Source organism: Pongo pygmaeus, chromosome 5 (assembly GCF_028885625.2).
Source record: "Pongo pygmaeus isolate AG05252 chromosome 5, NHGRI_mPonPyg2-v2.0_pri, whole genome shotgun sequence".
Taxonomy (NCBI): domain Eukaryota; kingdom Metazoa; phylum Chordata; class Mammalia; order Primates; family Hominidae; genus Pongo; species Pongo pygmaeus.
Window position 1 is genome coordinate 131,372,412 of NC_072378.2, and position 12,028 is coordinate 131,384,439.

Below are 12,028 nucleotides of genomic sequence, written 5' to 3' on the forward strand. Positions count from 1 at the left end.
CTAGCAAAACCAAAAAGTTTCCATCATTGTGCTAGAAAAATCAAGACTGATTTTACTGTAAAATGTCTCACTTGAACTGAAAACCTGGTTTGTGGTACACGGAAATTACTAAGACAGCTGCTTTCTCCCTTTCTTTTTTGGAAATGAAGCTGGAGTAGAAATTCTTGTGTAATCTGTATTTGGATGTGGTGTTTGCAGAGGATTATTATCTTCCCAAATTTCTAAGTGGTTCCATCTGTTTTTATGGGGAATTTGGCTTAGGCTGATTTTAAAAACGAAGAACCAAGTAAGAAATCCGAGGCTGGGCAAGGTGGCTCATGCCTGTAAAATCCCAAGTTTGAGAGGCTGAGGCGGGCAGATTACTTGAGGTCAGGAGTTCGAGACCAGCCTGGCAAACATGGCGAAACCCTGTTCTACTAAAAATACAAAAAAATTAGCTGGGTGTAGTGGCACACTCCTGTAATTCCAGCTACTCAGGAGGCTGAGGCAGCAGAATTCCTTGAACCCGGGATGCAGAGGTTGCAGTGAGCCGAAATCGCGCCACTGCACTCCAGCCTGGGTGACAGAGTAAGACTCTGTCTTAAAAAATAAAAATAAATAAATAAATAAATAAATAAATCCAAACATCCTTACATTTAGCATTTAGGTATACTCTTTGAGTATTAACAACAACAAAATGAAGTATTAACAACAACAAAAAAAACTGAACCAGAAGCTGATGAAAAGCCTCTGCATGTACTACCAATTCATAGGATAAAGGCATAAGTTAAACTACACAGGGATGGAATCAGAAAAACAGAAATTGCAGGAAGGATATAGGACAACCCAATTTCTTCAACAACAACAAAAATTGCAAGGAAATGTAAAAGAAAGAAGGGGACAGAACCGATAGATTAAAGAGAATTGAAGAGACCTATCACAATCGCAATGTATGTACCTAACTTGGATCCTGATTCAAATAAGAGACTATGAAAGAAACAAAGACAAATGGAAATCTGAACATAGTGAATATGTGATGACATTAAGGATTTACTGTTAATTTATTTAGTTATTATAATGGTATTCTCAAGAGTCTCATCTTTTATAGATACATACCGAAGTATATGTAGATGGAATGATGACATGCCTGGGAATTGCTTCCAAATAATATAGTAAGAAGTGAAGTGAATAGAGAGATAGATAAAAGAACGCCAGCCATGAGCTGACAGCTGTTAAAGCCGAATGGTGGGAAAGGAACAGGGAGTCAATATGCTATTCAGTTTAGTTTTGTATATATTTAAAACTTTCTAAATAATGCTCTTTTTTTTTTTTTTTTTTTTTGAGACAGGGTCTCACTCTGCTGCCCAGCTTGGAGTGCAGTGGTGCAATCACCACTCACTGCAGCCTTGACCTCCTGGGCTCAGGAGATTCTCCCACCTTAGCCTCCCAAGTAGCTGGGACCACAGGCACTGGTGACCATGCTTAACTAAGTTTATTTTGTATTTTTTGTAGAGACAGAGTTTCACCATGTTGCCCCAGATGGTCTCAAACTCCTGGGCTCAAGTGATCCTCCGGCATCAGCCTCCCAAAGCGCTGGGATCACAGGCATGAGCCACGGCACCCAGCCAATAATGCTTTTCTGTTTAAAAAAAAATTGAAATAATGGAAATGGAAGTAAGTTAATAATGGAAATACAGTTAGCACACAAAATTCTTAAAACTTTTTAATTTAAAAATTAATTTCTAAAACAATTGAGACATTTTTGACAAAAAAGTAGAATCATGGTAAATAAAATTCAGAATCTTTTTCGTCTTCAAATAACTTTAATCATCTTAAAATTTCAGCAAGTCACAAGATGGGAATCATAAAATCTTAAGCTTGGAAGACACCTTGGTGGTCACAAAGCTCCATCTCCCACCCACTGAATCTTCCTCCCACCTTCCAACAGCCTGTTGCCTGGGTCCTTCAAGCCTTGGGAAAGCACTCCACTCCAAGACAGCCCCATTCCATCGTCAGCCTTCTCCAACTTTTTAAAAGTTCTTCTGCTACCAGGTAGAAAACTTCCCTTCTCCAAATTTCTTAGTTTTATCCACGGAAAAAGAATTTTTCAAATTGCAGTGACAGTCCACTGGTGAGTTGTGAAATTAAGTTAGTGGACTATTGACTGGAATTTTATTATTATTAAGTAGAAAAGAAAATCTCAAAGCACAATACACACAGTAAGGTTAAGAACTAATTTGTGAAATTTGTTTCTGTTATTCATACATGTATATACACATACACACATCCATACTGAATAAAGGGTCAAGATGTAAAATATATTTCTTCCAGCAGATTTTGTCAAAAACAAAATTAGAAAGGCAGTGCTCAAACATCAGCTCTCAACAAGTTGCCCCCCAGTAAGTCTTATCCCTTCAGTTATTTCAACGGCTAGTTCTTCAGGTGCTATAGTTTCTCCTCATCTCAACATCCCAGTAACCCTTCATGGACATGGTTTCCACTCATCTTTATTGAACAAACATCTGTTAGTGCATACTATGTACCCCTTAAAATGAGGTATCTAAATATTCTAAGTCAATGCAAAATAATCCATTACAGCCCACATTTTACACAAAATATTTCATACATTCATTTAAAAATGATGAGATGCTGGCAGAGATTCTTCTAAGTCACTGAAATCCAGAACTCAAGAGAAAGACTTAGCCTGGAGAGAGAGATGAGTTAACAGATTAAAATAGGTAAAGTCTTGGGTGATAAAAATTAGGGCTACGAATCAAAGGCTAAGGACAGAACCCTGGGAAACAGGAAAATTGAAAGGACAGTCAGAGGAAAAGAAGTCTGCAAAGAACAGAAGGAAAAGGAGAACAAAGAGCCAAAACATGTCAGGAGAGACTCAAAGACTTTCAAAGACATCCCAACAAATTTCATGTTATTTATTTCAGCCTATTTTGTAGCTAATAAGACAATCTAGGAACAGCTTACTCGGTTTCCCTATAAACTTCTGTGAAATCTGTATATCTGATAAGCAATCCTTGTTTGTTAGTTAACATTAAAAATCACTGGCAAAAATACCTTGGATAGGAGATGACCAAGGTTAAAATTTCAGTAACAAAAACCACAAGAGATTTTTTTCTGAAGTTGTTTATAAAGATATAAAGATACCATGAAAACTTTATCAAATGTTTTGCCAAGATCTACGCCTATATTTTTCTTTCCCTCTTTTATTTTTTTGAGACAGTGTATGACTCTGTCACCAAGGCTGGGGTGCAGTGGCAAGATCATAGTTCACTGTAGCCTCCATCTCTGGAGTTCAAGGAATCCTCCTGCCTCAGTCTCCAAAGCTAATTTTTTTTTTTTTTTTTTTTTTTTTTGGTAGAGACATGGTTTCACTATGTTGCCCAGGCCAGTCTCAAACTCCTGACTGAAGCAATCCTCCTGCCTCGGCCTCCCAAAGTGCTAGGATTACAGATATGAGCCACTATGCCCCGGCTCTTTCCTTCTTAAAGAAAGGACACTTTAAATCACTTTCTCCACAGACAGAGATGAATGAGCAACAGACATATAAATCAGGATTTATTTCAGGGTACCTGAACCACCTAAGAGAAAACAGACACGAAAAGCAACATCACTTGACCACCGTCACACTTAACTAATGAGTGTACTGGGACTTGAGGCTAGAACAATTGTCTTTCTATCCTCTGCTCCTTTCAGAAACAAAAGGGAAAAAACAGTATCAAATACCTGGTTTGTTGAAATTCCGGTCACTACAGATTCAGGATAAATGCCTACAAAAGTCTATACTCAGCAGTACTGACCAACAATGGCCCAATATTCCAATAACACACCTGCCATTTCAAGGTACTCAAGTGAAGACAAATTTTCACCTTTCAATGGTACTGTGAACAACAGGCTTCAACAGCTCCATTGTAACCTGTCAACATTCCAGATAGACTCAACATTCCATTTCTTTTTTAAGGGGGAAGAAGGAAGATGGTAAGGTGGAGGTTATCACCTTATCCTCTACATGCTTCCATTTTCCCGCTTCCCCTTTATAACTAAAGCTGGTAAAGGAACATGAGTAGAATCTCATCAGTGCCTTCTAGTTTCTGAATGAAAACTATCCCCTAACGATTAAATTATACCCTAATGCAATAGTGTAGTATTAGCTCTGATTCAAGATAGTTAACCCATGGGGAGGGGAATGCAAATAGGATCGGGGTTTGACGTCGTTTACATATTCTTAGGGATAATATAAGACAGTAGTTATGGCTATAGGCTCTGGAACCAGACAGCCTGGGTTCAAATCTCTGCTCCACCATTAATTGGCTGAGTGACCCTGAGCAAGTTACTTCAAACTGCAGTGCCTCAGTTTTCTTATAGGATACTTAGGATAATAGTACTTACCACAAATAGTTACTACAAGAATTAAATAAATAAATATATGTAAAAGTGCTCATAGATAACCAGCATGGTGGCACACACCTCTAGTCCCAGGTACTCAGGAAGCTGAGACAGAAGGATCACTTGAGCCCAGGAGTTCAAGGCTGTAGTATGCAATGATCACATCCGTGAGTACCCAGTGCACTCCGGCCCAGACAATACAGCAAGACCCCATCTCTAAAAAAAATATTTAAAAATAAAAGTGCCTATAGAACAGTGTCTGACGTATATTGAGTATTCAAAACATGGTGCTTGTTGTTATCAATATTTTATAACTCAATGTCTTTGCAAGGAAATTATATTAAATAATTATATCTTAATTGAAAGTACAAATTAATATATAAAATAAACTATCTCCAACATAAAAATCCTGCCTGTTATTTAGGAAAAGCACTTTGACCATTAAGTGACAACAATTTACATACGATTTCTAAATTAGTGTATCATCAATGTTTAAGGCATGTACCTTCCCCTCGATACTGCCAGACAGAACCATATACAAACAGGTTGCTTTGATTTTATAACTGTATAGTCCCATTAAAATTCAGTCAGCTAAAAAAGAATATTTTGCTTGGTCTAGTTCCAACATATTGCCACTAAACTATGTTAGGCAAAAGAAGGGAAGAAAGAAGTCAGGGTGGGAAGAAGAAAAGAAAAAAGAAAAATCGGCTGGGCGCGGTGGCTCATGCCTGTAATCCCAGCACTTGGGAGGCCGAGGCAGGTGGATCACGAGGTCAGGAGTTCAAAACCAGCCTGGCCAAGATGGTGAAACCCTGTCTCTACTAAAAATACAAAAATAAGCCAGGCATAGTGGCGGGCGCCTGTAATCCCAGCTACTCAGGAGGCTGAGGCAGAACTGCTTGAATCTGGGAGGCAGAGGCTGCAGTGAGCCAAGATCGCGCCACTGTACCTCAGGCCTGGGCGACAGAGCAAGACTCGATCTCAAAAAAAAAAAAAAAAAAGAAAAAGAAAAAAGAAAAATCTAAAAACAATAAAATCTAATATAAACATAAGCAGGATTCATAGGAAAAAAAATTATACAACATCAACTTTAACATTACCTTGAGAACATACTAGAATTTGAAGATCAGTTCAGATTTGGTTTAGAAATTGTTGGGGTTTTTGTTGTATTTTTTTGTTTTATGTTCCTTGTTTTTAGCCTGGTTAAAGCATTCTCTATGTCTACAATGCTACATTTAGATGAAACTGCTTTTACTGACTAAAACAATATTCAGATATTTATTCCAAAAACATCACAACAGTATGTCACAAATGATCTATTTTCTGTTATTCCACAAAATCAGTAATAAATATGAGCTTTATTTGGGAGACCAGGAAGTACATGCCAAGAAAAGGGGAGCAGGGGGAATCTCACTTATTCACAAATAAAATTATATGATGTCTGGAATTTGCTTCAAAATATAGATGAGAGTGGGTCAGGGAGTCAAAGGGAAATACAGATGAAACAAGACTGGTCATGTGACTGGTAACTGTTGAAGCCAGGCGAGGATACGCGAGGTTCATTATACTACTATTCTCTACTTCTGAATATATTGAAAATTTTCCATAATAAAAAGTTTAAAAAAGAAGAACACTTTTCTGTAACTGATAATGGTACATTCTTTCTTCCAAAAACACTTCGATAATCAGATACTACATGGCTTTAAAAAAACCTAACCAAACATGGCTTTAAAAAACCTAACCGGAAAAAAAAAGTCCTTAAAAAAATGCCACATTATCCTTCACTGCTATTACGTGTTCTACACAGAGCAAGTAAAACATAAATCATAGATCTATAGACTATTCTAGAATCTACCCTCTTTCGATTTAAGCTTGCAGCACTGAGGATGAAGGTAAAATGGCCTCAATTGGTAGGAGCCACATCTGCACCACATATGCAGCCCACATCTACGGCTCTTCATTGCAGAGCTGCAAAAGTTTAGAATATCTTCAACATACCTTTATTTTCCTCCTGTTTTCGGGCAGAGGGAGGTGGAGGAAGACGAATGTATTCACATTCCCATATGTGTATAATTTAAAACAGACAATCTTGGCATTAAGGAAATTAAGACGTAGGCTTTACTGATGTTGATTTTAATGGCCAAGATCCAGAAACAGTTCTAGTTACAAGTTCATGGATAAATTTGATTTCTTTGCATTGGACAGACCCAACTCAGTACTTGACATTCTGACTTTTCCCACACACAACTTTTACCCACTTTATTAAGGAAAAAAAGTTTTCCTTTTTCTCTTTAAGAGAAGTGGATTAAAGAAAATTTTCCAAAGAAGATGTTCATTTAGTAGCTTTTCTACCAGAGTCTAGAAGCAATTAAACAGAGTACTGGGAAACAGTAAAAGATTATCATAATAAAAATGGTCCCCAAAAGCGAAGGCTGAATATGAACCATTGTCTAGTGTATAACCACTGCCACATTTGCTTTTCAAACACTTGTGGAGGCATTTGGCATCATTTTCCAATAATCCCATAGGACTTTTACTTCCTTGTTTTTTCAGTAGTATTTCAAAATGTTGACACATTTATTGAACTATTTTTGGAAGACCGAGCTCTGTCTACCTTCAGGGCTCAAGACACAAATATATAAAAGCTACAGGACATCCCTCTAACTATAAAACTTGGCAGACTTCCTGAGTTTTCCAAGAAAACTTCAACTGGCAAAAGTGCACAGTATAGAGAGAACAACTCTGGACACCAAAGATCTTGGCTGTGCCTGAAGCTCCATTAGTAACTGCTCCAGGACTTTGGTTAAGTTTAAACTCTTCGCTCTTCTTACTTGTCAGACCCGTGGTACAAAATTGTTTTAAAAATCAAATGGGGGCCGGGTGCGGTGGCTCACACCTGTAATCCCAGCACTTTGGGAGGTCAAGGAGGGCAGATCACCTGAGGTCAGGAGTTTGAGACCAGCCTGGCCAACATGGCAAAACCCCATCTCTACTAAAAACACAAAAATTAGCTGGGCGTGGTGGCGGGCACCTGTAATCTCAGCTACTCAGGAGGCTAACGCAGGAGAATCGCTTGAACCCAGGAGGCGGAGGTTGCAGTGAGCCGAGAATGCGCCATTGCACTCCAGCCTGGGCAACACAGCGAGACTCCGTCTCCAAAAAAAAATGAAAGACTCAAATCATTTAGCATACCAACATACTCTGGGGAAATACTTCCCTTATTTATTCCCTGTAACATCTTCTACATTAATGCATAATAGATTTGAATTTCTAAATCTCTAAAACCCACTGGGCAACTAACTTAACTAACACTGATCACATCACAGGCATTAGATCATCCTGTCATTTCCTCAGACCTCACAGTCACTACTGACTCACTACGATATTCAGAACCTTCCTTTTTGTTTTACCATCCCCAAAACCCATACTCAAAAATCCCTAACATCCGTACCTTCACATTAATGTAAATCCCTAATTATGTCCCACCTAGTAATGAAATTTTCGCCCTTACAATATTTAACAGAACCTGCATATGCTCAAAGCTTACTCTAATCCCCAAATCATATTCAAACAATATTCTTTTATTTATTTAATAGAGATGGGGTTTCCCCATGTTGCCCAGGCTGGTCTTGAATTCCTGAGCTTAAGTGATCTGCCCGCCTTGGCCTCCCAAAGTGCTGGGATTACAGGCATAAGCCATCGTGCCTGGTCCAAAGAATATTCAAGTATATGTGTGACGACAATATGTCTGTCTAAAGACAGACAAACCAAGATACTCAATAAATCTAAACTAACGCTGTCACCTCTGATACATAACAAAAGCAAATTTGGTGAGTATGTATTGTTAAGTCTAGTTCAAGTATATAATATTTCTAAGAGTTTATAATGAACTCCTTGAAAGACCACAGGAAAAAAATATAATACATTTACTGAACTTTTCCTAGGAAGTAGCTTCTTGACCAATAACATATCAGCCATCCACTCCCAGGCACCCTAGATGTTCACTCAATCACCTGACTTTTCCACCTCCCTCTATATAAACGAAGTTCAACCCAGCAGCTGGCATGGGGAAACAAGTATAATTTTATTATGGCTACAGTCCTTACCAAATGTGAGTACCATGGCAATCTTGTGGAATTTTGTTTTTAATCAATTTAAATTCCAAAATCCAATATATTTAACATGAGCTAATTTCTGCTTCCTCCCAGAACCACACTAAAATGACAGTGAGAAGTTTTCTTACAAGGAACAAATTCATAAAAGCAAAGCAAAAAAAACAAAAAACAAAAAAACACACAACAGCAACAATGGGAGGGGTCAGGCCAGCAGATATGTCAACAAAATTTTAGAAGATGGAAAGCAGATGTACAAAGTAACTGACTTAGCAGAGCAGAGGAAGCAGAAAACTGTTACTGTTTTGGTGGGGGGCCTACGAGAAACAAGTTGATTGTTGGAAAAGCCCTGAGAGCCTGAAGAATTGGAGGTTCCAGGTATCTTTGAGGACTGAGGTGAGAGAAAGAGCATCCTTCAAATGGCTTCAGAAGATGCCTTCAAAATTTGAAGGGAAGGTAATCACTAACAGAATTCTATATACAACCAAACTATAAGAGCAATCAAACTGAGAGTGGAGAAAGACATTTTAAGACATGCAAGCCTCAAGAAACTCCCCTCCCATTTACACTTTTTTGGGCAACCACTAGAAGTCTTCATTAAGGAAATTAGGATGTAGCCTGTGCTGTGTTGATTTTTTCCTTTTTTTTTTTTTTGAGACGGAGTCTTACTGTGTCGTCCAGGCTGGAGTGCAGTGGCACGATCTCGGCTCACTGCAACCTCCACCTCCTGGGTTCAAGTGATTCTCCTGCCTCAGCCTCCCAAGTAGCTGGGACTACAGGCGCCCACCACCACACCCAGCTGATTTTTATATTTTTAGTACAGATGGGGTTTTGCCATGTTGGCCAGGCTGGTCTCAAACTCCTGACCTCAGGCGATCCAACTGCCTCAGCCTCCCGAAGTGCTAAGATTACAGGCATGAGCCACCACACCCAGCCACTGATGTTGATTTTAATGGACAAGATCCAAAAACAGTTCTGGTTACAAGTTCATGGATAAACTCCTGACTTTGTGTCAATGAACCAAGAAAGAAACATAGAGCCCAGAAAAAGAGGCAAAGGAATTCCCTGCACACAGCTACACAGCAATTCTAGAAATAAAACCAGTCCAGGATGATGGAGGGCCCAGCCAGGAAGGACAGCTTTAACAAAAAAAGAAAATGGAACCAAAAGATTATATCACGTTTGATCCTACTGGCAAGAATTTCACAGTTTCTAACATAGTTTAAAGCTGAACCAAGGATGGGTACAAAGAAAACGAAGAAAATAAGGAAAAGGATAAGGATCAGGATAACTTCAGGATAAAACATAAAGTTGTAAAAGAACGTACATGTAATCAAAGCACTTTACATGACTCAGCTTTTGTATATATGAGTTGGAAAATGGAAGGGGGAGAAAATGGGAAGAGGGAGTTAGGAAGATAACTAGAGGTACAAAGTCAAACAGGTATTACATTTAAAATCTAAAAATCAAGAAACAGGAGTAAGCAGACCTCAGCAAGGTGGCAGAATAGGCTTTTCTAGTGCTTCTCTGCCCCACTCGCCCTGCTAACCTCACCCCTACAGAAACATCAATTTAAACAACTATCTACACACAAAAATATAAAATTTTTTTTTTGAGGCATTTCACTCTCGTTGCCCAGGCTGGAGTGTTATGGTGCGATCTTGGCTCACTGAAACTTCCACCTCCTGGGTTCAAGCGATTCTCCTGTCTCCGCCTCCTGAGCAGCTGGGATTACAGGCATGCACCACCATGCCTGGCTAATTTTGTATTTTTAGTAGAGACAGGGTTTCACCATGTTAGCCAGGCTGGTCTCAAACTCCTGACCTCAGGTGATCTGCCCGCCTCGGCATCCCAAAGTGCTGGGACTACAGGCATGAGTCACCGTGCCCAGCCACTAAACTTTTAACAAATAATAAAACATAAAAATATTCTGTCACTTTAAAAAAATCAAGAAACAAGAAAATCATGTTATTTAAAGACAAAACACCAGAAAATAAAACCAAAACTAGTGAAAGTAGTTGTGGCAGACTGTCATGGTTACTACTTGAGACCATCACTACGACAGTTACTACTTGAGACCCTCATTAGGAGACGGGACGAAGGGACGAACATGGAAATGATAACAAAAAAAAAAAACAAAAGAAACTGTTCTAAAGGAAGGGCCAGGGCAAGAAGAGCTCCCTGCTTCTAGTGAGCAAAGGCAGCTCCCCCTGAGCTTCCACAGCCCTTCGTATTTATTGGGTAACAAGAACAGGAGGAGGAGGTAAGGATTGGTCAGCTGCTTAATTGATCACAGTTTCATATTGTTACTAACAGGCTTCAGATGTACCTAATCACAAGAAACACTGCACTTCGGGCGTGACTGCCTTCAGCGTTCCTTCTGGGTGGCATACACAGTTTGTCAGTTTGCCAACATTCTACATTTATGAGAAACAGTTTGTTGCTTACTCATATAGCCTCCAGTGGTATACTGAGTTGATCACAACCCTCATTCTTTTCGGCCTCCAACGTTTCTCCCTTTTTGTTTTTGAATTAATTGAGAAAGGCAACTACAGGCTGTGCAGCCCTTAATTGCCAGTTAGTGGTCTAGCTGATCTTACAGATGCACAGGAAACCATGGCCGGCATGGCCACAAACATGGAGTCAGGGGTCTTTGCCTGACCCTGACACTAACAGTGTCTCAGCTTCCTGCATGGTTTTCTTATCTGTCCCCATGTCATGGGGGTTGATGTCAGTGTGACTCCGGTCGGTCCTTGTTCCATCTTCGCATTCAGATTCAACTGGCTCATGGCTCGTATTAGGGGAACCAGGCCTGTAGCTAGAATCCATGGATCTCTCCAGTCTTCCATTCCATGGTCGCACACACCTTGAGGGCACCCACACAGTTTGTTCATCTCCTTATGTTGCTGCCAGCAGACTTGTAATGGGGTTTCTCATTTATCTGGTTAGTTTTAGTTTTTTCTGTTCCAGCAGACCTTCCTCGTTCAAGTCCCTATAGGACCCTGTCTCTATCTGTCCCTGCAAGTTTCTGCTAGTCTTTGCTAGTCTCTGCTAGTCTTTGCTAGTCTTTATCTATCCCTATCTGTCCCTGTCTGTCTCTATGGTCCCTGTTAGTTCCTCCAAGTTGGTGCAAGTCCCTATCTTTCTCTATCTGTCTCTATCTCTATTTATCCCTACTTATCTCTATTTGTCCCTGTAGGCCTCCTCAGGTCTCTTCAGGTCTCTGTTTGTCACTGATAGTCCCTGTTCGGGCGCCACTTGTGGCAGACGGCCACAGTTACTACTTGAGACCTTCACTACAACAGTTACTACTGTTACTACTTGAGACCGTCATTACGAGACCGAAGGAAGGCACAAACGTGGAAATAACAAAAAAACAAAAGAAACTGTTTTAAAGGAAGGGCCAGGGGAAGAAGAAAAGAGCTCCCTGCTTCTAGTGAGCAAAGGCAGCCCCTGAGCTTCCACAGCCCTTCATATTTATTGGGTAACAAGAGCAGGGAGGAGAAGGTAAGGATTGGTCAGCTGCTTAATTGATC

General features: G+C 39.7%; 1 protein-coding gene across 32 annotated transcripts in view; it reads right to left on the reverse strand.

Annotated features, from left to right (window-relative positions):
- Positions 1-12,028, reverse strand: part of EPB41L2 (erythrocyte membrane protein band 4.1 like 2) — a 291,214-nt gene that overhangs the window by 202,736 nt on the left and 76,450 nt on the right. Inside the window, exon 1 of one of the 32 annotated variants that reach the window (XM_054492766.2) lies at positions 3,825-3,928. The exons of 27 other annotated variants lie outside the window; for them this stretch is intronic. The gene's annotated coding sequence lies outside the window, so the exon portion shown is untranslated. Of the gene's footprint in view, positions 1-3,720; positions 3,929-12,028 lie in introns of those variants that run through there. 4 more of the 32 variants (XM_054492741.2, XM_054492763.2, XM_054492730.2 and 1 more) reach the window with 4 other exon arrangements.